At 49.3% G+C, this 23,021-nt stretch overlaps 1 protein-coding gene across 1 annotated transcript in view; it reads left to right on the forward strand.

Annotated features, from left to right (window-relative positions):
• Positions 1-23,021, forward strand: part of DNAH17 (dynein axonemal heavy chain 17) — a 15,539,113-nt gene that overhangs the window by 46,124 nt on the left and 15,469,968 nt on the right. The window lies entirely within an intron of this gene.

Here is a 23,021-nt window from a genome sequence, read left to right on the forward strand (position 1 = left end):
CGTAGAATAGAGACGCTCATGCGTTACGATAGCAACAATCACATGACCGAAGGCAGTCGGGTTTAAAATGACAATGCTCTTTGGGCTACTGTCCTAAAATAAGAACCTGAAAAATCTGCTGACCTCCTTTTGAAAACCCACGGCCTCCGTAGAATAGAGACGCTCACGCGTTGCGATAGCAACAATCACGTGACCGAAGGCAGTCCCCGCCCAACCCGGAAGCTCAACTGGTACTTAATCACACACGAGACAGTCCGGCTTCGTAGCAGGGCAGCGGAGGATAAACATAGGTAACCAGCATTTCCACCATGAAGTAACTAAGTAGAAACGCTTTCCTCAACAGGAACCAATGCTGAAAACGACCCACTCGCCCTCACGGCGCAACTCAGCGGTCTTTTAATAACAAATATTTGCCCTCTAACGAATTTACCCATGTTGTTACAGAAATCGGTTAAGTAGTGGGGATACCCCCTCCCGCCATCCGATGAGATAGGACTCCAAAACAGTAGTAAGCTAAGCACTTACAACAACCATGAGTCTGTATTTGTCTTTGTTTTATGTCAAGTAAGCCCGAGTATGTCGATTGAACGGCCACAGATAAATTACACACTTTTAACTTCTTATTCAGGATCACCATTAATGTATGGCGAGATAGTGATATCACAACACCTTTATAATCAGGACGAACACCTGAATTAAAATTAAGTAACGGCAACAATCACGCTGCGGTTGAGCACGCACCTCTTGATATGTATGCGTGCAACATCCAGACAAATATCCCGCATTGGGTATTGTCAGCAGGTGATAGTTTCACTCAATAAATTCACAAGATTCCTTCTATTTGAGAGTGGTAGTAAGCCTGAAGAGTCGAATGACTCAACACTGCACTACGTAACAGGCATGTAACACTGTTCACGTTTGACTGATGTCTGTTTTTATTCTTCTTTCCCACAGGTCTTTTTTTTTTGTTTTTTTGTTTTGGACTCACCCACTGAGGTTAGAGTCTCCTTTTTACGCCAGATAGCATATTTTTGCTATTTTGGGTCACCGACAACGAGGACAGGGTGTGCCTTTTAGGGGGCACATATCTACCAGTTCCCTGAATATCCGGTCCTGATGAAAACCTGGTACATCCCAATCACGGTTGAAACATGTAGACCAGCACATATATAAGAGATACTCTGGTTCTTAATATACCCACACAGTATCTCGCCTCACCCTTTTTAACATTGTCCAGTTTCTTGTTAATAAAATGTATTTAAGTCAAACCAGGACAATTTTTAACATTTTTTCTGCACTTACTTTCACAACCTGCTCCACTGTAACCCAGGTGTCGTAGCACACCCTAGTGACGCTAGGCCACTAGGGTGGACCCCGATGATGAAGCATGTCACCACTAGGCTGGTGAGTGAGGGGTTTTTAACAAAAGGATAAATTCTTTCCTTTTGTCAACCTGCCACCACATTAGGAATCTCATTCTGACTTTCCCATGATGGTACTCCTCTCTTTGTTTATTTAGTTCTTCCACAGGGGAATGGGAGTACACTCCGTTCACCTTCAGTGAACACGATCCCTTGCTCTCTCTTTTGTTAGCATATGTTCTGGCAGCGCACAGCTGTGAGAGTTTATTTAAACTGCTACATCTGTTATACATCTAGACACACCGGGCAACTATGGCAGAAAACCAAGGCCTATCTTATTCCACGGACGAGATTGATTCCATCATGAGCAATCTAACAGCATTCGCAGATGCAAATATCAGCAATACCATCTCCCAAACCTCAGATTGGGATAAACTGTCTGAGATGAAACGCAACCGCATAAGAACTATACTACATGGGACAATACTAAAAGAGTATGTAACAAATAACATGGCACCAAAAGGATTATTAGTTACCAACGCTCCCCACATCTTTCTGGATGACCCTGAGTTCAGAAAAGATTGGGCCCTCATAGCATGGCACTGTACACACGACTCGATCATGCTGATCCTTAAAACAGCTTTGCGCCTATCGGAGAAAATCCAGGTAGAAATACAGGTAACCGAGTCACAAATCAAGGCTACAATAACCGTATACAAAAAGAAACTGGACGATCTCAATAGAGAGATCAATGAGTACAGGGATAACCTAACTGAACAAAAAGTTACCAAATTCCAAAAGGATCTGAAGAGATTCTCATTTGTAAAAGCATACCCTTACTCAGACCCAGATTACAAAACGTCCACAGCCATTGATCCGGACTCAGATACCTCAAGCAATACTTCCAACACCTCCAATAGTAGCGGGGGTTCGGGAAACGGGACCCCGAGACAGAGACAAAGACAAAGAGGAGGATACAGGGGTCACTACCAATGGCCACAAAACAACCAAGCCGCTTTCCAACACCCGTTCCAACCACCTCAGCAATTCCCAATGTATGGATGACAACCCCCATTCCAACAATACCCTTTCCCACAGAACCAATTCCGCCCTCCTTTTCCGAACAGAGACAGGCGCGGGAGAGGACGAAAAAAACAGGGTAACAATGTCCAATGGGAGGAGGAAGAACCAATAGGGAGCTATACCAGGAACAAAACCGGATAGAACAAAGCGGGTCCAAGCAATGCGAAGAGCTAATAACTAACCTATCGTCCAGAACCCTCACTGAGACAGAAACCAAGGTTCTCAATAAAGGACTAGGCTTCGTGCCCACAGCTAATCTGGACAAATTCAAATTACACTGCGAATTAGCCTCCTTCTACAGGAAACTCAAATTAAAAGCATTTTTTGAGAAACATGGCACTGATCAATCTGATGAAATGACCAACAAAACTGGACTTAGAGTGAAGTCCACGTTTGTGCCACCACCCCATACTAGCCCTGTCGAGATCAACACCTTCGAGCAAGCTGTGTTTAACGAGATTGAATCAATTACAGTGACCAAACAATACCACAACAATAGCAGAGCAGAAAACAAAGCCATTACAGATCTAAAAGCAGACAGCAGCAACATAATAAAACCTGCGGACAAAGGTGGGGGCCTTGTAATAATGGACAAGGTTAACTATGACACAGAATGTAGAAGATTGCTAGGAGATATCAAGAACCATCAACCTCTCCTATCTGATCCCACAGAAGACCTAAAAACAGAAATCTTACAACTAGTGGGAACAGCTGAGGCAGCTGGCAAGATATCGAAACAGGAAGCTGATTACCTAAGCAAAACGGAAGGTAAGTTCCCGTATTTCTATATCTTGCCCAAAATGCCCAAAGGCAAAACTCCCCCCCCCCCCCCTGGAAGACCGATTGTCTCAGGGATAGGCTCACTACTTGAACCACTATCCAGGCTCTGTGATTTTTTCTTAAAAACAATAGTACAAAACACTATAACATACCTGAAGGATACAAAAAGCCTCCTCGTTCTCTTGAAAGAAATCAAGATGAAGACAGATACCATCCTGGTAACCTTCGATATAGAGAGCCTCTATACGAGCATTCCTCAAGATGCTACCATCGCAGTACTGAAAACAACATTGGAGGACGCCGAGTGGGAACACAAAACACCAAAGAAATTTATACTGGAATGTGCTACACTAGCGCTGAAAAGAAACTTTTTTGAGTACGAAGAATCACTATTCCTACAAATAGGAGGCACTTCAATGGGGAGTGTTTTTTGCCCCCAGTGTAGCGGGACTATACTTTTATGACTTTGAGAAAAAACATATTCTATCGCCCAACAATCCTTACGCCACACACATCAAGTTTTGGCGCAGATATATTGACGATGTCCTAGCAATCTGGGAAGGACCACCGGAGATACTTGCTGAGTTCATAACTTGGATCAACACCTGTGATCCACACCTACGGTTCACACATTGCCACAACAAAGACACAATTGTTTTCTTGGACATTGAGATAAGTAGGGAAGAAGTGCACCTAACAACCAAAACCCATTTTCAAGCCCACAGCTAAAAATAGCCTCTTGAGATATGAGAGCTTCCATCCACGTCCACTCAGGGAAAACCTCCCCTATGGACAATATCTCCGTCTTCGGAGAAACTGCAGTGAACTCGCAGACTACAAGAACCAAGCAGAGGATCTCACAAAGAAATTGAAGCAGCGAGGCTATCCTGCAAAAATTGTAAATAAATGTCAAAAGAGAGCGAGAAATCAACCCAGAGACGCTCTACTGGAAGACAAAACAAGTGAGCCTGGAGAAACACCACTAACCTGTGTTACAACCTATGATGCACTATCCAATCAAGTGAGCAAAAGCATCAACAAAAACTGGTCGATACTCAACACAGGCAACTTAAAATGGGAAAAACCTCTATTCTCATATAAAAAAGGACAGAGCCTAAAAGACAGCCAGGTCAACACTAGACCAAAAACCACAACCATCAACACAAATCCCTCCATAACACAAATATGGGGGCTTCCCCCGGTGACAGGACACTCAAAATGTGGGGACTGCAGCGTATGCCACCTCACAGAGAACACCAAGACCCTGAACCTCGAGCCAGGAAGAATCTGGGAACAAAGAGCTCACACCAATTGCAAAACTGCCAATGTGGTATATCTGATTAAATGTGTATGTGGAAAACCTTACATAGGCATGACAACGCGAAAAGTAAAACAACGAATAAGCAACATAGGAGCACAATACGCTGCAAAAAGAATATCACCAAGCTGACAGAACACTTCCTGACAGCAAATCATACTCCAAATGACATGAGGTGGACAGTCATCGAGCAGGTACAACCCGGGCCAAACCTGCAAAACCGTCTATTTGAAAAGGAACAAAGATGGATTTATAGACTTTCTACAAATAAGTTGGGTTTAAATGACAATGTTCCTTGGGCTAATGTCCTAAAATAAGAACCTGAGAAATCTGCTGACCTCCTTTTGAAAACCCACGGCCTCCGTAGAATAGAGACGCTCACGCATTACGATAACAACAATCACGTGACCGAAGGCAGTCGGGTTTAAAATGACAATGTTCTTTGGGCTACTGTCCTAAAATAAGAACCTGAAAAATCTGCTGACCTCCTTTTGAAAACCCACGGCCTCCGTAGAATAGAGACGCTCACGCGTTGCGATAGCAACAATCACGTGACCGAAGGCAGTCCCCGCCCAACCCGGAAGCCCAACTGGTACTTAATCACATAAAAATAGTCCGGCTACGTAGCAGGCAGCGGAGGATAAACCAGCATTTCCACCATGAAGTAACTGTAATTAGAAACGCTTCCCTCAACAGGAACCAATGCTGAAAACGACCCACTCGCCCTTGCGGCGCAACTCAGCGGTCTTTTAATAACAAATATTTGCCCTCTAACTAATCTACCCATGTTGTTACAGAAATCGGTTAAGTAGTGGGGATACCCCCTCCCGCCCTCAATAGATTCACAAGATTCCTTCTATTTGAGAATGGTAGTAAGCCTGAAGAGTCGAATGACACGACACTGCACTACGTAACAGGCATGTAACACTGTATGTATGTATGTATGTATGTATAGGCATTTATATAGCGCACTACTTACCCGGAGGGTCCCAAGGCGCTTCGACCGCTGCGAAACCCTTCCTGGCTTCCCTGAGAGATGGTCCCTTAATGGGTATCTCCAGGGTGAGACCAGGCATCCCCGGCGGTCTGGTGGGGCCGTTAGTGAAGATGAGGCAAGCTAATGCCCAGAGTTGCCGAGTGTGAACGCTGATCAGAGTGGGCACCGAGGCGAGAGAATTATCGAGTCCGCTGACCCTGGTCCAGAAACCTGCCGCGCCGGGAATCGAACCCTGGTCCCGGGCCGTCCTCTGCTCTCGGGTCTGCCGCCTCTAACCAGTGAGCCACACTACTTCACGTTCACATTTGACTGATGTTGGTTTTTATTCTTCTTTCCCACAGGTCTTTTTTGTTTTGGACTCACCCACTGAGGTTAGAGCCTCCTTTTTACGCCAGATAGCATATTTTTGCTATTTTGGGTCACAGACAACGAGGACAGGGTGTGCCTTTTAGGGGGCACATATCTACCAGTTCCCTGAATATCCGGTACTGATGAAAACCTGGTACATCCCAATCACGGTTGAAACATGTAGACCATCACATATATAAGAGATACTCTGGTTCTTAATATACCCACACAGTATCTCGCCTCACCCTTTTTAACATTGTCCAGTTTCTTGTTAATAAAATTTATTTAAGTCAAACCAGGACAATTTTTAACATTTTTTCTGCACTTACATTCACAACCTGCTCCACTGTAACCCAGGTGTCGTAGCACACCCTAGTGACGCTAGGCCACTAGGGCGGACCCCGATGATGAAGCATGTCACCACTAGGCTGGTGAGTGAGGGGTTTTTAACAAAAGGATAAATTCTTTCCTTTTGTCAACCTGCCACCACATTAGGAATCTCATTCTGACTTTCCCATGATGGTACTCCTCTCTTTGTTTATTTAGTTCTTCCACAGGGGAATGGGAGTACACTCTGTTCACCTTCAGTGAACACAATCCCTTGCTCTCTCTTTTGTTAGCATATGCAAGGTCTCTTTTGACAGTGGAAAGAAACCTTGGTTAGATCTATTCGCCACCGAAGAGAACACGCAATGTCAGCAATTCTCATCCAGGGGATACTCATCAATAGTCATAATTTATGAATAATCCCTGCCTATGTGCGGGATCCCGGAGCATATAGAAAATGCATATAAATATATATGTATACATATGTGAAAACATATATTTGCAGCCTAGAACATTTCCCATCTGGCAAACCTGCCGCAAAATTACAGGAATTAGTATACACACATTTACATTTACATAGGTAAACCTGTAATTGCAGGCATTTGCCAGTAGGATGCAGTAGAGTATAAAGAAACAAAGAAAGACTGACACCTTGCCTTTAAGGCATTAGAGTAGGGGTACCGTGCCTTTAAGACCTGAAGGCGACCCCCTGCTCCCATGATGCACCACAGGTGGCAGTTGGGTCAGTTCTTTTTTCCGGCTCCTTCTATGAGGATCCTGGAGCTTGAGCTCTTCAGTTTTTGACTGAAATTGTTAGTTTGAGTGAATTCTTTCAGAAAAATTGACATCTTCTGGTTTATTAAGGCTTCTTCTTTGGTTTTGTGTGGTATTCCAGAATGCCTGCTTTATTCCGAAAGTGTCCTTCTTATGACAAGGAAATGGCACTGGCTGACCCACACTCAGTGTGCATTGTATGCCTTCCATCTGCACACAATCCTAACCAGTGCCACCACTGTCAGAAGTTCTCTAGACGGACCCTTCGTGACAGTGAACGTATCAGACTCCATGCCATGTTGGAGAAAGACAAAAGTCATCAGGTGGGTGGCCATGGAGGCCCCAGGATGTCGTCTTCAAGCAAGCATGGCCAAAAACGGCAATGTTCCGCCTCTCCTGCCCCCAGGAAGAGGAAGGGAGGACTAAGATCACCGTCGACGTCGCCGTCGAAGAGGCCCAGACGCTCTTCTGGATCACCATCGCGATGTCGTAATTTGACAATGGCCAAGTTAGCGCTTAGCTGTGCTACACGTTTTTTCCCATTAACTTGACTATACTCGAAAAACGCCATTTTGTGTATTACAGCGGCCATTTTAGAGAATGAGCGGCCTCGTGGTCAGCATGCCCTTTAGTCCGTTGTCCGTGCCACTGACCACTCAACTTTGCCCAGCAACAGGCTATTTTTAGTAACGGTCAAGCCTGTCCATGCGCAGTTCCAACTGACCAGTCACCCCTCAGGAATGTGCCACCAAACTGACCAGTGGGGTTGTAACCCCTCCCATGAGTTGGCTGTGCTCCAAAAATGACCATATATGTACATAATCTCTGTAACCTTGTGCCGCCTATCTTTTATTGCTTGTAAACTGTATAAAAGAGGGACTCACACCAACGTTCGGTGTGATACTTCTTGCATTGCCGAAGGGTGCTGTAGGAAAGTACCACCACCCCATGGGGTCTTAATAAACTTGTTCCTTGTACTTTTCAGTTTCCGTGCCAACTGTTCTTTCAGTGTAAGTGGGTTATCTACGGAGCATGTAGGCCTTGGGAACCCTGTACCACAAATTGGCGACCACGAAGGGACTCATCGGCGACTCGGATGCCCGAAGGAGAGGTCGTGACGAAGGTTTGGAAACTCGCCATGGACGCGTACGCTGCCACCGAGTGACCCGAGTCTTGGCACCCACGGTGTTTCTTCCTTTCCTTCTGATCTGACCTTCCAGGTGGCGCCGGTCCCCGACTGAGATCTTGATCGTCTGCGTTGCTATGCAGTGCCTGTTTGGCTGATTCGATTAAAGACCTTGGCAGTTGGAATCTGGATATTTGAAATTGGGTAAGATTTGTGATCGGTAAGGTAGTCTACGGACGCTTACTGAAGTTCTATGATTTGCGATCGGTAAGGTAGTCTTCGGACGCTTGCCGAAGTTCTATGATTTGTGTCTATGATTTGAGTTAGCTAACATTTGTGACTTTGTGACCTTTGAATCATATGTGTAGTGCACTTCACATAGGCAGGCATGTAGAGATGTTTCTCTAATTTTGTTTTTTCCTCTGAGCGGCACATTTGTGTGAAGTACTGTAAGTGCCAGTTTATACGGTATCACGCTTTCGTGATACTTTTCGAACATGCCTGTTTTAAGCACACTCCGAGGGATGTGCTGTCTTGGAAATGGTACCTCAATTAGGTTAGCGGAATCACAGCCGGCTCCCCCAGAAGGAACCCCAAATCGTGAAATGTACAAAAAATTTGTCCTTCCCCCTATAATGTACAGCAAATTATGGCATAAATACACTAAAACCGATCCTGAATTGCAATGGCCACTACATGGGTCGTTTGATTTACGAAAGGTTCAGATGGTGAAGCAATGTTTGTTTCAGCGCAGGTCTAGACAGAATATGTTTGATTGTGTACGAATGTGGGAGAAAGCGGTGCGTGAACGTATGAAACGTGAAGTTGCCTTGGCGGACAAAGAGCAGCGTAAGGCTGCTCGAGATGAGGCTTTACAGCTTGAGGAAAAGGAGGCACAGGAAACGAAAGAAAGGAAGGAACGGGAACGAAATTTGCAAATGATCGGTCAATTTCCTATTCGGCGACCGCTCTATCCTGTCCTTACTAATGAAACTGATGATTTTTCATTACTAGATCGATCACCGCCTCCGTACGTTTCTCCTACGGCTCCGACTGCAGAGTCTGATGATGAAGGACAGGATAAGCCGGGAAAAGGGGACAAGTCCTATGTCAGGTTAACTGCGGAGAGAAGCGCGGAATTGCGTAGTTGGGCTCGTAAATTGAATACAAATTTTGTAACTGTGTCTGAAGTTGTTGCCGAGAGGGGTAAATGGACAGAGCGAGAATTGATGTATTTTTTGGCTACTTTGGCTGATGAAGTTGTTACTACATTTCGTAAATTTTCGGACACGTTAGAACCTAAGGCTGTGTCGGTTCATCGTGAGAATTTGGATAAAGGTTTATTTGTTCTTGCAGATGTCGATACATTTTACAAGCAACTGATCCAGCTGCGGGATGAGACGTCCAGATTGCGGGACGAGCGGAAAAAGAATAAGGAGTCCGTGCCGGGGTCCACTGAACAGTCTAAGGAGTGTTCTCTCCGGGGTTCAGATAAGAATTCTAACGTGCATGTTATGCCTATGCGTGAAGCCGCACCTCTGTATGTTCCCCCTAAGGGGGAGGGTACAGATGAGGATAAAATGTCGAAGGATGCGAAGGGGTATTTTATATATAATTGGGTGTATACGCCTTGGAATAGAGCAGATGTTATGGCGCTTAAAAATTCTTTGCCTGATCTTCGGAAAAATCCAGCAGCATTTTATGAAGGGGTGGAAGGGGCTATTTCGTCCTGTGTCATGACTCTTGTTGATATAGATCTATTTTTTGGGTTAATTCTTCCGCCTGATATGTGGAGGTTGATTCGTAAAAATAATGATGAAACACTGCTCGGATGCATGTAAGCCATGTAAGCCATGTGATTTGATTTTAGACCTCCCAGCGGCCATCCTAACTAAACTAAAAACGCTTGTTCCTTCTAAAAAAATTGATTGGACCATGCTAGCTTCGTGCAAACAAAAGTCAGATGAAACGGTGTCAGATTTCTTTACACGCTTCGAAGAGGCATTTCATGATTACAGTGGTCAATCGTTAACGGACGATACGGGTAGGCATTTGTTTGTAGATAAGTACGTGGCTAATCTCCTATCGGAGATTGCAAAAAGATTAAAGTCGAGTGAAAGTTCCTGGGCCACGGCGACCCCTGCGTCTTTGTTAACTATGGCTCAGTATTATGAGCGGCAGGAATTGGAGGCTAAAGAAAGTATTGATAAGAAAGCGAAGGAATTGAAAACAAAGGTGATGTTGGCACAGGTTCGTGGAACGCAATCTAGAGGGAATGATAGAGGCAGACGAGGAGGGGGTAATGCGTCAAACGGGCGTACGGATATAGCGGAGGATCAATGTGCCTATTGTAAGGAGTTTGGGCATTGGGCTGATGATTGTCCGGTACTTCGTGAGCAGCGTAGTCAGCGTGGTCGTGGAGGTGGACGGTCGAGGGGAAGTTATTTGGGGGCGAGAGGCAGCGGAGGTGATCGTAGCAGGTTTGAGGAAAGGGGCCGTGGCCAGGATGAGCGTAATACCTTTGATAGACGGAACCAGTACCAGATATCGGAGGGCGAGAATGTGGAGCATCAGGATTATGTACATGCATAGGATTGCGTAGGATGGGGTACGGAATCAGTTGAAGTGCCAGTAGATCAAAGTGGTCCATATGTATCAGCGGGCATCTTGGGTTCTACTGATCAGTTTCTAGTCGACACAGGAGCTACTCGTAGCGCTTTGTCTAAAAACTTGGTTCCGAGGGCTCCCCTGTCTGGCGATATGATTACATGTATTGGGTTTGACGGCACACCCACTCCCAGCCCATTATCGAAGCCTCTTGCACTTTGTCTCGATAAATTTTTCAGTTTTGGCCAATTTTTGTTGTCACCTTATACCCCAGATAATATTCTGGGCATTGATTTGCTCAAATACTTTCGAGCGACGATACGTTGCGCTCCGGAGGGAGTGCGAGTTATTTTGAATGATAACTATCCAGATTCAGACAGATTTTTTACTATACAAGAATGTGAAGCATTAGCCTCTCTCCCTCATACGTTGTGGGCGACCTCAGATACGCATGTGGGACAGATGCTTATTCCACCTATTCGCATTACTGTAAAGGAGGGAGTGCTTTTGCCACGTGTACCACAGTATAAGATCTCCAGGGAAGGTGAAATTGCTTTGACACACATTGTCCAAGATCTGATCATTGCAGGGGTAGTGGAGGAAGTCCCCTATAATGTTTGCAATAGCCCTATTCTTCCAATCCTTAAGAAAGATACTGACGACAAGGTCTATCGATTTATTATTGATTTGAGAGAAATTAACAAAATTGTCATTCCCCAATACCCGGTGGTGTCTGATATCACGACATTGCTTACATTGGTCCCCCCAACGGCGACGACCTTTAGTGTCATCGACTTGAAAAATGCGTTCTTTTCCATTCCCATCCATCCCGATAGCAGATACTTATTTGGTTTTACGTTAAATAATAAATCGTATAGATTTTGTCGTGTTCCTCAAGGTTACACTGAGAGTCCGAGTATTTACAGCCAGGCTTTAAAGAGACAGCTTGACTCCTTTCAATTGCAATCTGGAGTTGCCCTTATCCAGTATGTCGATGACCTTTTGTTAGCTGCTGACACTTATGCACAATGTGAGGAGAGTACGCTTGCTTTACTTTCCTTTCTGGCTCAGAACAATCACAAAGTTTCGAAGAAAAAGCTCCAATACTGTAGACCCAAGGTGACCTACCTCGGTCATCTTTTGTCTAAGGAGGGGCGTGCATTAACATCAGATCGAATTCAGGCGATTTTAGATACACCAGTCCCCCGCACACAGAGAGATGTACGTGCTTTTATAGGATTAACGTCCTTCTGTAGACAGTGGATCATGGGGTTTTCGCATATTATCAAACCTTTGTTAGCGTTGCTGTCCAAAACTACACCAATGCCCCTTGAATGGACAGATGAATGTCAAAATGCTTTCGAACAATTGAGACAGGCCCTTTGCTCTGCACCCGTGTTAGGTACACCAGACTATTTAAAGATTTTCACATTGTACGTACACGAGAAAGATGGGTGCGCGTTATCGGTGTTAGTGCAAGCACACGGGGATAAGCAGAGGCCATGCGCATATTTTTCAGCCATTCTTGACCCTGTAGCACGAGGATTACCTACGTGTTTTCGAGCAGTTGCAGCAACAGCAGTAGCTATACGGCACAGTGAGGGGATAGTATTATCGCACAAACTGTTGGTGCTAGTTCCCCATGCAGTAGATGCCCTGTTAAATCAAACGAAGACACAGTACCTCACGAGCGCACGTTTAACAGGATATGAGCTTACACTTTTGGCGCCACACATCACACTGAAAAGATGTGCTACCCTGAACCCTGCCACTTTATTGCCCTATCCGGTTGAGGAGGGTCAGGAAGACAAACATCATGATTGTGTTTTCCTGACCGAGGAACAGACAAAGGGTCGTGTTGACTTACAGGATATGCCACTTCCAGATGTGGATGGGGAGCTGTGGGTTGATGGATCGTGTTTGAGGCTGCCAGATGGCACGACTTCCGCAGCATATGCGATCACGACACTTAAGACAGTGGTAGAAACAGCACGAATACCACAAAAATCAGCTCAGGCAGCAGAGCTGATAGCTTTGACGAGAGCCTGCGAATTGAGTGCTGGCCTATGTGTGAACATATACACAGACAGCCGGTACGCCTTCGGAGTAGCACATGACTTTGGGCTACTCTGGAGAGAACGTGGGTTTTTGACTTCTCATGGAGTACACATTATGCACGGAGAACTGGTGCGTGATCTCCTAAACGCGTTGCTTTGTCCAAAGAAAGTAGCGATCATTAAATGCAGTGCCCATAAAAAGATCACTGATAAAGTGGGTCAAGGAAATGCTTTTGCAGACAGCATAGCGAGACAAACAGCTATGTCCCGAACTGACTCCCCCATGTACGTAACAAAATCACAAGCTGAGCGATGGTACGATGCTAGAGCGGAGATACTAGATATCCAAAAATCAGCGACTGAAGCAGAACTTGCGGCATGGGCGGCAGATGGGGTGCTAGATGATGAGGGTTGTTGGAGAAGCAAAGATATGGAGAAATGGAAATTGCCTGCAGCTTACTTGCAGGCGATGGTTCAGATGACACACGGATTAGCGCATGTGGGAGCTCTTGCGATCGCTCGATTGTTATCACGAGTTTGGGAGCATCCCGAGATGGCCAATACAGCCAAGAGAGTAGTGCAGACCTGTCTGATATGTTTACAACACAATCCTGCGAAAGGGACCCATACTCCGAAAGGAGGATTCGTTCCACCTTCTGCACCATTTGAGGTACTCCAAATGGATTACATCCAGCTTGAGCGCTGCAATAACCTTAAGTATATCCTAGTGGTGGTATGCGCTTTTAGCAAATGGGTTGAGGCCTTCCCCACGAAAGACAATACAGCTTTAACAACAGCTAAGGTGTTGCTCAAGGAGTACTTTCCTCGCTTTGGAGTTTGCAAATTTTTGTGGAGCGATAATGGGCCTCATTTTGTTGGGAAAATTGTGGAGTATGTGCTGAAGGGGTTAGGGATCCAGCAGAAGTTCCATGCTGTGTTCCACCCTCAGTCAGCAGGTCTTGTTGAGCGGTACAATGCTACGTTGAAGCTGAAACTGGCTAAGATTGTGGCGTCCACGTCATTGAAGTGGCCGGATGCCTTGCAGCTAGCATTGCTCTCTCTTAGATCTGTGCCCCACTCTCGAACAGGCCTCACGCCGTATGAAGTGGTGTTTGGAAGGCCTATGAATATATGGGGAGTGCCTAAGCCGCGATTGATACATGATGTACCGTGTATAATGATGAATGACTATTTGGCACGATTAACAAATGATTTGCTTTCTATTCATCAACAGGTTCGAGAAGCGCTCCCTGACAATTCTACTGGAGAGGCTCATAATCTCCGTCCTGGGGATTTTGTGATGGTCAGATCGTTTGAGAGGGCGAACAGCTTGGAACCGAGGTGGCGTGGCCCCGAGCAGGTCCTCCTGGCTACTCGAACAGCTGTACGAGTGACCAACAGAAAGCGGTGGATACACTCAACTCACTGCCGGCGTGTCTCTCCGGACCTGGTGAATCCTGCCGTGCTGACTGACTACAAGGAGATTCTGGATAAAGAAAAGAGCCCAGCTGTGACATCGGCCGAAGTCGAGGGAGCCTTCCCGGACCACACTGTTTCTGGATGACAGCGGTACGATCTGCGGCCACGATAAGGAGAAGATTTTTTTTGGTTTTCGAGACTGGTTGGTTACCGCTCTGGGGTTTGTGAAATGGAAGCCGGGAATCTCAAGGGAGGGGATCAGTTTTGCCAAGAGTAGCGACACCCGTCTTGACCCCGGAGAAGAAAACAACGGCTACCTCGGAGCTCAGCACCGTATTTTTCTTTTTTAGGTATACATTTGAGACATTGTGAACTTTTTGAACTATGGCGTCTTCTGCATCACGAGACAAAAGAATACTTGGTGCCATCCTGTTTGTCTTGACAATTGTGGTGATAGCAGTAATAGCCTGGGTAGTGGAACTTGTGGTGCCTGTACGTGAACATTTGCTGCCGACTACCCCGGCTCCATCTGAACATTTTCACTTCACTTTGCCTTACCATGAAGAACGGCACCGACAGACTTACTTGAACAATAGCTTCATTCAGATTTTGCATCATACTCACAATATGACGAACACTTCAAACTGTTGGGTGTGTGGGATGTTGCCTGGGCATCAGAAGAAAGGGGGCACTCCACTCATTCCACTCCCATTTTCGCATAATGGTTCCTGTAACACCTGGTACACTCTTCTTTTCACTTTGCGATGGCCAACGAAAGGGGGGGTGCTCTTCCGTTTGAACAAAGTCTGTTACAATGATCGAGATGGGTATCCACGAGCTGAGGGTACTCGATTTGAATGGGAAGACTACCGCCCCGACAATGTGTCTGCACCTCGTGTTTACAGTAATCAAAGGAACATTAAAATGTCCAGTACACATGTTATTAATGTTATTACTACTAAGGTAGACCTTTGCATTCGTAATAAAGGCACGATCCCGGTGGGGAAAAGTGAATGTAACACTACACTTACATTTGACAGTCCAAACGGTATATCATTTGTGGCATCCCGAAATACGTACTTTATTTATGGCAATAAAGGTTACCATCAGCTCCCTTTAGGATGGTTAGGCACATGTTATGTATCGTTTGTGTTGCCCCCTGTATTCATCGCCCCACCAATGTACCATAATGACTACATCCTTTACCACAACTTTGTATTAAATCGTGTTAAGCGTGCCGTGATCTTAGATGACATCGATCAGACTGATACTGCCTTACAGCAATATGTGGACTTTAATTTGGGATTATTTTCCTTTGTGGGGGCTGCATTGAATAGCCGGAAAATTCGATGGCTGACCCGTGTTGTTGAGGCTGTAGCCAATGATACTGCTATTGCATTGGGGAACATAACAGAAGAACTCCAAATTTCTAGGATTGTTACGTTCCAGAACCGTATGGTTCTAGATGTGGTTTTAGCTGACCGTGGGGGGGCATGTAGAATCATCGGAAGTAGCTGCTGTGTGTACGTACCAGATAATTCACCCTCTGTTTATGATGCCATTTCAAAATTGCACAAAATAGCAGCTGAAATACACCCGGACAATGGAACTTGGACTCTTTCAGGGTGGTTCTGGTCTATGCTTACCACTTGGGGTTGGAAACTGCTGACGATTTTATGTATCATTGTTGGGATATTGTTCTCTGTATGTTTATGTATACAATGTGGCCCAGCCTTATGTTCCATGTGTTTATCGGCTTGCATACCAACAAGGCGAGCTCTCGCTCAAAACAAAATGATGCTTCATAAAGAAGTAGCTCAAATAATGCTAATTGATATTGAAGATGAACATCCTGATTATGTCCACTATGAGGTAGCTTCAGCTAAACGCTAAAAGGGTCGTCTGTCGTAATTTGACAATGGCCAAGTTAGCGCTTAGCTGTGCTACACGTTTTTTCCCCTTAACTTGACTATACTCGAAAAACGCCATTTTGTGTATTACGGCGGCCATTTTAGAGAATGAGCGGCCTCGTGGTCAGCATGCCCTTTAGTCCGTTGTCCGTGCCACTGACCACTCAACTTTGCCCAGCAACAGGCTATTTTTAGTAACGGTCAAGCCTGTCCATGCGCAGTTCCAACTGACCAGTCACCCCTCAGGAATGTGCCACCAAACTGACCAGTGGGGTTGTAACCCCTCCCATGAGTTGGCTGTGCTCCAAAAATGACCATATATGTACATAATCTCTGTAACCTTGTGCCGCCTATCTTTTATTGTTTGTAAACTGTATAAAAGAGGGACTCACACCAACGTTCGGTGTGATACTTCTTGCATTGCCGAAGGGTGCTGTAGGAATGTACCACCACCCCATGGGGTCTTAATAAACTTGTTCCTTGTACTTTTTAGTTTCCGTGCCAACAGTTCTTTCAGTGTAAGTGGGTTATCTACGGAGCATGTAGGCCTTGGGAACCCTGTACCACAGCGACGTCGAGAGTCTCCGGCGCATCCAAGTAAGTCGGCGTTGAGACGCCACACTTCGGGCTCGAAGTCGGTGGCCGGGATCCCGCACATAGGCAGGGATTATTCATAGATTATGACTTTGATGAGTATACCCCTGGATGATAACTAGGATATCTGAAAGAGACACGTTAGTGATAGATTCCTTACCTTAGAATATCCCCAGGCGTCAGACTGGATCCGGAAAGTTTTGCGTAGCAGTACCCTTGCGCGTCGGTAGGCGTCGTCTGCGGCTCCGCGTCCGTCGTCTGCGTCGTGGGCGCCGTGATGACCTCGTCGGAGTACTTAGACGCCGCCTCCGCGTGCTGACGTCAGTTCTTCTTTTTTCCGCGCCAGCCAGCGCAGATCTGGAAAAAGCAGTTCCCTAGTCATTTTTTGACTAACTTTTTGGATCTTTTGATCTATTTCGAAGTCTTCACGACTCCGACGGTGCCGTTAGGGATGCCCGGCTTCAAGCACTGCGACGAGTGCGAACGCCTCATGTCGATTACGGATCCGCACCGCCTGTGCCTGACGTGTTTGGGCGTCGACCATGACGACGAGGCCTGCTCCGACTGTCGGGCCCTCTCGAGGAAGGCCAGGCGGGAGCGGTCCCGCAGGCGACTCGAGATCCGCCAGTCGCCCCCGCGCCGTGTGAGGTCCCGGTCCAACGGGAGGTCGAGGGACAGGTCGCGGGGGCGGAGCCGTCACAGCTCCGGGAGTCGGCGCCACTCCTCCGGGTCCAAGTCGTCAGGTAAGAAGCATAAGAAGTCGAAGAGACATCATCGCTCTTCCGACTCCCCCCGACGCTCGCGCGATGCGGCCGGGGGTTCGGGTGACACCGCCGACGCGGCTCCTCAGGAGTCGCGGGCGCCGCGTTCGGCTCCATACCCCCCGGTCCCTGGGCTGAACGCGACGCCGGAGGAGATAGAGCGCTTCCTCATGGCCATGAGGTCCCTTTCTTCTCCGACGGGTTCCGCGGCGCCTTCGGGCCCAGCGAACCCGTCTGGGGGCCCTAGTGGGTCGGGGGCTGCGACCCCTACGCCGTCGGGTGCTTCGGCCTCGACGCCGCCGCAGGGCTCCACGATCCCGACGCCGCAGCTGCCCTCGGGCTCGGCGCCGCAGGGTTCAGCGGTCCCGGTGTCGTCGGTGCCTCCGGGCCCGACGCCGCAGGGTGCCGTTCGGCCCTCGTCGGGCGCTGGAACGTCCCCAGTGGACCTTACGACCCCCCCGGGGTCGGTCCGTGTGGTGTCCCCTCCGGCGTCGACCTCGGCCGACGCCGTCCTCAATGCCTCCTCTGTATGGGTTCCGGCGTCGGGACGGGGCCTGTCGGCGCCGATCTCGACGCCGGTCGGGGATATCCATCCCTATGATCCATCCTCATTCACTTACGACCCTGAGTCTCAGGAGATGGGGGAAGAGGAGGATTGGGAGGGGTCTGAGGACCCTCTGACAAGGGAATGTCAGTCTAATATGGACTGGACAGGAGACCTTGGGGAGGCCAGTGGCCTGGACACCTCTCCAGACACTAGATTCGTCTCTCCTCCTTCCGTGGCTTCGGAGGAGGGCGCGACATATAGTGTGGTGTTGATGAGGGCTGCTAAGGCGTTGGGCCTTGAGCTCCCCGTCGCGGCCGTGAGGGCTAACCTCCTCACTGAGGTCCTTAAGCCGCAGTCATGCTCCTTGGAGCCTATGCTGCCGTTTAATGAGGCCTTGTCGGACGTTCTTTTGGGCACTTGGTCCAGGCCCGCTACAGGTTCGCCTGTAGATAGGAACGTGGCCAGACGCCACCGCCCGGCTCCGGGCGACCCATGTTTCCTGTCCACCCACCCCACCCCCGAGAGTCTGGTTATCCAGGCCTCTAACTCCCAGACCGCCTTCCCGTCGGCTCCCCCTGACCGGGAATCCAAGAGGTACGAGGCCTTTGGCAAAAAGGTATTCTCGTCCCTTAGCTTAGGACTGCGGTCTTCCAACACCGCATGCCTCTTGGGCCGTTACACCCATTCTATATGGGAAACGGTGGCGGAATTGCTGCCAGAGTGTCCGTTGGAGGTACGGGCCAAACTCGGCCAAGCCCTAGTGGAGGGCCGGGACGCAGCGAAGTATTCGATCAGGTGCGGACTGGATACAACTGACTCGCTGGGCAGAGCGATGGCTACGACGGTGGCGATTCGACGCCACGCCTGGCTCAGATCCGCCAACTTCTCGGCTGATGTCCAGAATACCCTCATGGACATGCCGTTCGATGGCCGTCGCCTCTTTGGCGACAAGGCAGACCACGCGCTTGAGCGCTTTAAGGACTCCAGGGCTACGGCCAAGTCCTTGGGCCTCTCGGCCCCGCGCCAGCAAGTGGGTGCCTTTCGCTTCTTTCGTGGCCAAGGAAGGGGCGTCCCCACGCGTGCCGCCAGCCACTCGCCGCAAACTGTCGTCCAGCGCGGCGGCGGCCGTGGAAACCGCCGTGGAGGCGGTCGGGGAGGCAAGCGGAGCCAGTCCACACCTGCCCCCGCAGCATCCGCCTCTAAACGCTCCTAGTCCGTGCTTTTCGGCCCATGTGACGCCAGTGGGGGGCAGGGTTCGCCATCACCACTCTCACTGGCGCACAGTCACTTCGGACAGGTGGGTGCTGCAGATCGTCCGAAGGGGCTACTCCCTCCCCTTCGAGACGACCCCTCAAGCCATGCCACCGTAACACCACCGCGTATCGGGGGATCATTTGCGGCTCCTGCTGGAGGAAGTTTCGGCCCTCTTGGCCAAGGGGGCCATCGAGCGCGTTCCTGGGCCAGAAGTAGGTCGTGGTTGCTACTCCCACTACTTCCTGGTACCCAAGAAGGGCAAAGGGGGCCTACGCCCTATCTTGGATCTGAGGAACGTCAACGGCTTCCTCCGGAAGGAGAAGTTCAAAATGCTGACACTGGCTCAGGTCTTGGCTGCCCTAGACCCAGGAGACTGGATGGTAGCGTTGGACTTGCAGGATGCGTATTTCCACATCCCCGTCCTGCCGGCCCACCGGCGTTACCTGCGGTTCACGGTAGGCCTCGAGCACTTTCAGTTTACCGTGCTCCCCTTCGGCCTTACCAGCGCCCCACGGGTGTTCACGAAGGTGATGGCGGTGGTCGCAGCTCACCTGCGCAGGTTAGGGGTTTCAGTCTTCCCCTACCTAGACGACTGGTTGTTGAAGGCGGGCTCGCCCCAGGCAGTCGTCAACCACCTCCAGACTACGGCGGATCTCCTGCACAGGCTGGGATTTTCCATCAATGTGCCGAAGTCACACCTGTGCCCCTCTCAGAAGCTCCTTTTCATCGGAGCGGTTCTCGACTCGGCGCAGTTTCGGGTTTACCCACCCGAACAGCGAGTCCGGGATATTCAGGCCCGATTCCGATCTTCGGGCCGTTATCCCGGGTTTCGGTCAGGCTGACGCTGCGGCTTCTGGGGCTGATGGCCTCCTGCATCCTTCTGGGGCATCACGCACGGTGGCGGATGCGGGCTCTGCAGTGGGACCTGAAGTTTCAGTGGGCCCAGCACCGGGGCAACCTTTCCGACCATGTCCTGATCTCGGAGGGCACTGCGAGACAGCTGCAGTGGTGGCTCACGGACCGCGATTGGGTCAACGGCAGATCCCTCTCCCTTCCCCAACCGGAGCACGTAGTTGTGACGGACGTGTCCCTCCAGGGCTGGGGTGGCCACTTGGGAGAGGCGGAGATCAGAGGACTCTGGTCTCCGGCGGAGTCCCGGCTCCATATCAATCTGTTGGAGCTGCGGGCGATTCGTCTGGCACTGAAAGCATTCCTCCCGTCTGTCCGAGGGAGTGCAGTGCAGGTGTTCACGGACAACACCACCGCCATGTGGTACTGCAACAAACAGGGCGGTGTGGGGTCGTGGACCCTATGCCAGGAGGCTCTGCGCCTCTGGCAATGGCTGGAACATCAGGGCGTGACTCTGGTGGTTCAACACATGGCAGGTTCTCTGAACGCCAGGGCGGACGAACTCAGCCGTCGGTGCTCGATGGATCACGAATGGCGTCTGAACTCGGATGTGGCGCAAGGCCTCTTTCTGCGTTGGGGAGAGCCTTGGTTAGATCTATTCGCCACCGAAGAGAACGCGCAATGTCATCAGTTCTGCGCGCTGGAATTTCCAAGGCGGCACTCGCCCGGAGACGCTTTTCGTCGCGAGTGGAGCTGCGGTCTGTTGTACGCCTTTCCGCCTATACCTCTTCTGCCCAGAGTGCTGAAGAAGATCAAGCGCGACCGAGCACAAGTCATCCTTGTGGCTCCGTACTGGGCACGAAGGTACTGGTATCCCGAGCTACTCAGTATGTCAGTCGATCCCCCGGTTCGTCTGCCTCTTCAGGAGGACCTTCTGTCGCAGCAGCAGGGGACGGTCCTCCACCCGAACCTGTCCAGTCTCCACCTCCATGCATGGAGATTGAGCGGCGACAGTTGAGGCCATTTGACTTGCCTCCTGAAGTTTGCAACATCATTCTGGCAGCCAGGCGTCCCTCCACAAAAACGGTATACGCCTGCAGGTGGAACAGATTTGTGGCATGGTGCACAGCAAAGGCTGTGGATCCTCTCAATGCCCCTCTCTTTGAGATTCTTCTCTTCCTTCTTTCTCTTGCCCAGCAGGGCTCTGCTCTGGGCACTATCAAGGGCTATCTTTCGGCTCTTTCAGCCTTTCTGAGGCTGCCTGACCAACCTTCTTTGTTCAAGTCCCCTATAGTAAACAGATTTCTGAAAGGCATCACTCATACCTTTCCTCCTGTTCCTTTCGTGATGCCTCAGTGGGACTTGAACCTGGTTCTAACATTTCTGATGTGCGCTCCCTTTGAGCCACTTCATAACTGTCCAATTCGCCTTCTTTCTTTGAAGACTGCCTTCTTGGTAGCCATCACCTCTGCCAAGAGAGTGAGTGAGCTCCAGGCCCTCTCTTGTAAGCCTCCTTTCCTTTCAGTCCATCCGGACAAGGTTGTTTTGAGGACTAGGCCCTCCTTCTTGCCTAAGGTGGTCACGGCCTTCCACATGGGGCAGTCCATCCCATTGCCCACCTTCTTTCCGCCTCCGCACCCCTCGAGAGAGGAGGAGAGGCTCCACCGTCTGGACCCAAAACGTGCGCTCTCGTTCTATCTGGATCGCACACGCCAGTTCCGGGCCGATGATCAACTCTTTGTTGGGTACGCGGGCGCTAAGAAAGGGAAAGCGGTGCACAAGAGGACCATTTCTCGATGGATTATCATGTGCATCCAGGCGTGTTACTCCTTGGCTAAGAAGGAACCACCTGTTGGGCTGCGGGCTCATTCCACTCGAGCCACGGCCACTACAACTGCCTTGGGCCGAGGTGTGCCCTTGCAGGACATTTGCCAGGCTGCTACGTGGGCTTCGTTGCACACGTTTGCGAGGCACTACTGCCTGGACAGTCAAGTCCGGAGGGATGGCTACTTCGGCCGTTCCGTTCTCCAGGACTTTCTGGTGTGAATATTGGTTCGCAGACCCACCACCACGGGGATGGTATTGCTGGGGTATCTATTCTAAGGTAAGGAATCTATCACTAACGTGTCTCTTTCAGATGCACAAGTTACTACTTGTGTAACGATATATCTGTAAGAGACATTAGTTAGTGATAGATTCCTTACCGACCCACCCATCCTCCCCGTTCTGCGAACCGATATCTAGGGTTAAGGTCATCTCCTTTCAGGGCCCTAGTTTCTTGGCACCAGTGTCGGTTTTTGTCATGGCTCTGCGCTTCTGGCTCGGAAAAGCTGTGGCTAAGAACTGACGTTAGCACGCGGAGGCGGCGTCTAAGTACTCCGACGACGTCATCACGGCGCCCACGATGCCGACGACGGACGCGGAGCCGCAGACGACGCCTACCGACGCGCAAGGGTACTGCTACGCAAAACTTTCCGGATCCAGTCTGACGCCTGGGGATATTCTAAGGTAAGGAATCTATCACTAACTAATGTCTCTTACAGATATATCGTTACACAAGTAGTAACTTGTGCTACAGGTAAGTAACTAATCCTTCTGCGCATTGGAATTTCGAAGGCGGCCCTCTCTAGTGGAGTTGCGGTCTGTTGTACACCTTTCCGTCTATACCACTTCTGACCAGAGTGCTGAAGAGGCTCCGGACTGGGCTCGAAGAGTTTAGTATCCCGAGCTACTCAGTAAGACAATCGATCCCCCGAACCGACTGCCTCTTCGGGAGGATCTTCTGTCGCAGCAGCAGGGGGCGGTGCCCCACCCAAACCTTTCCAGCCTCCACGTCTTTGCCCGGAGATTGAGCTGCGGCAGTTGAACTCCTCCTTGTCATGCCTCCTGAAGTCTGTGATGTCATTCTG

Source organism: Lissotriton vulgaris, chromosome 7 (genome assembly GCF_964263255.1).
Source record: "Lissotriton vulgaris chromosome 7, aLisVul1.2, whole genome shotgun sequence".
Lineage (NCBI taxonomy): Eukaryota > Metazoa > Chordata > Amphibia > Caudata > Salamandridae > Lissotriton > Lissotriton vulgaris.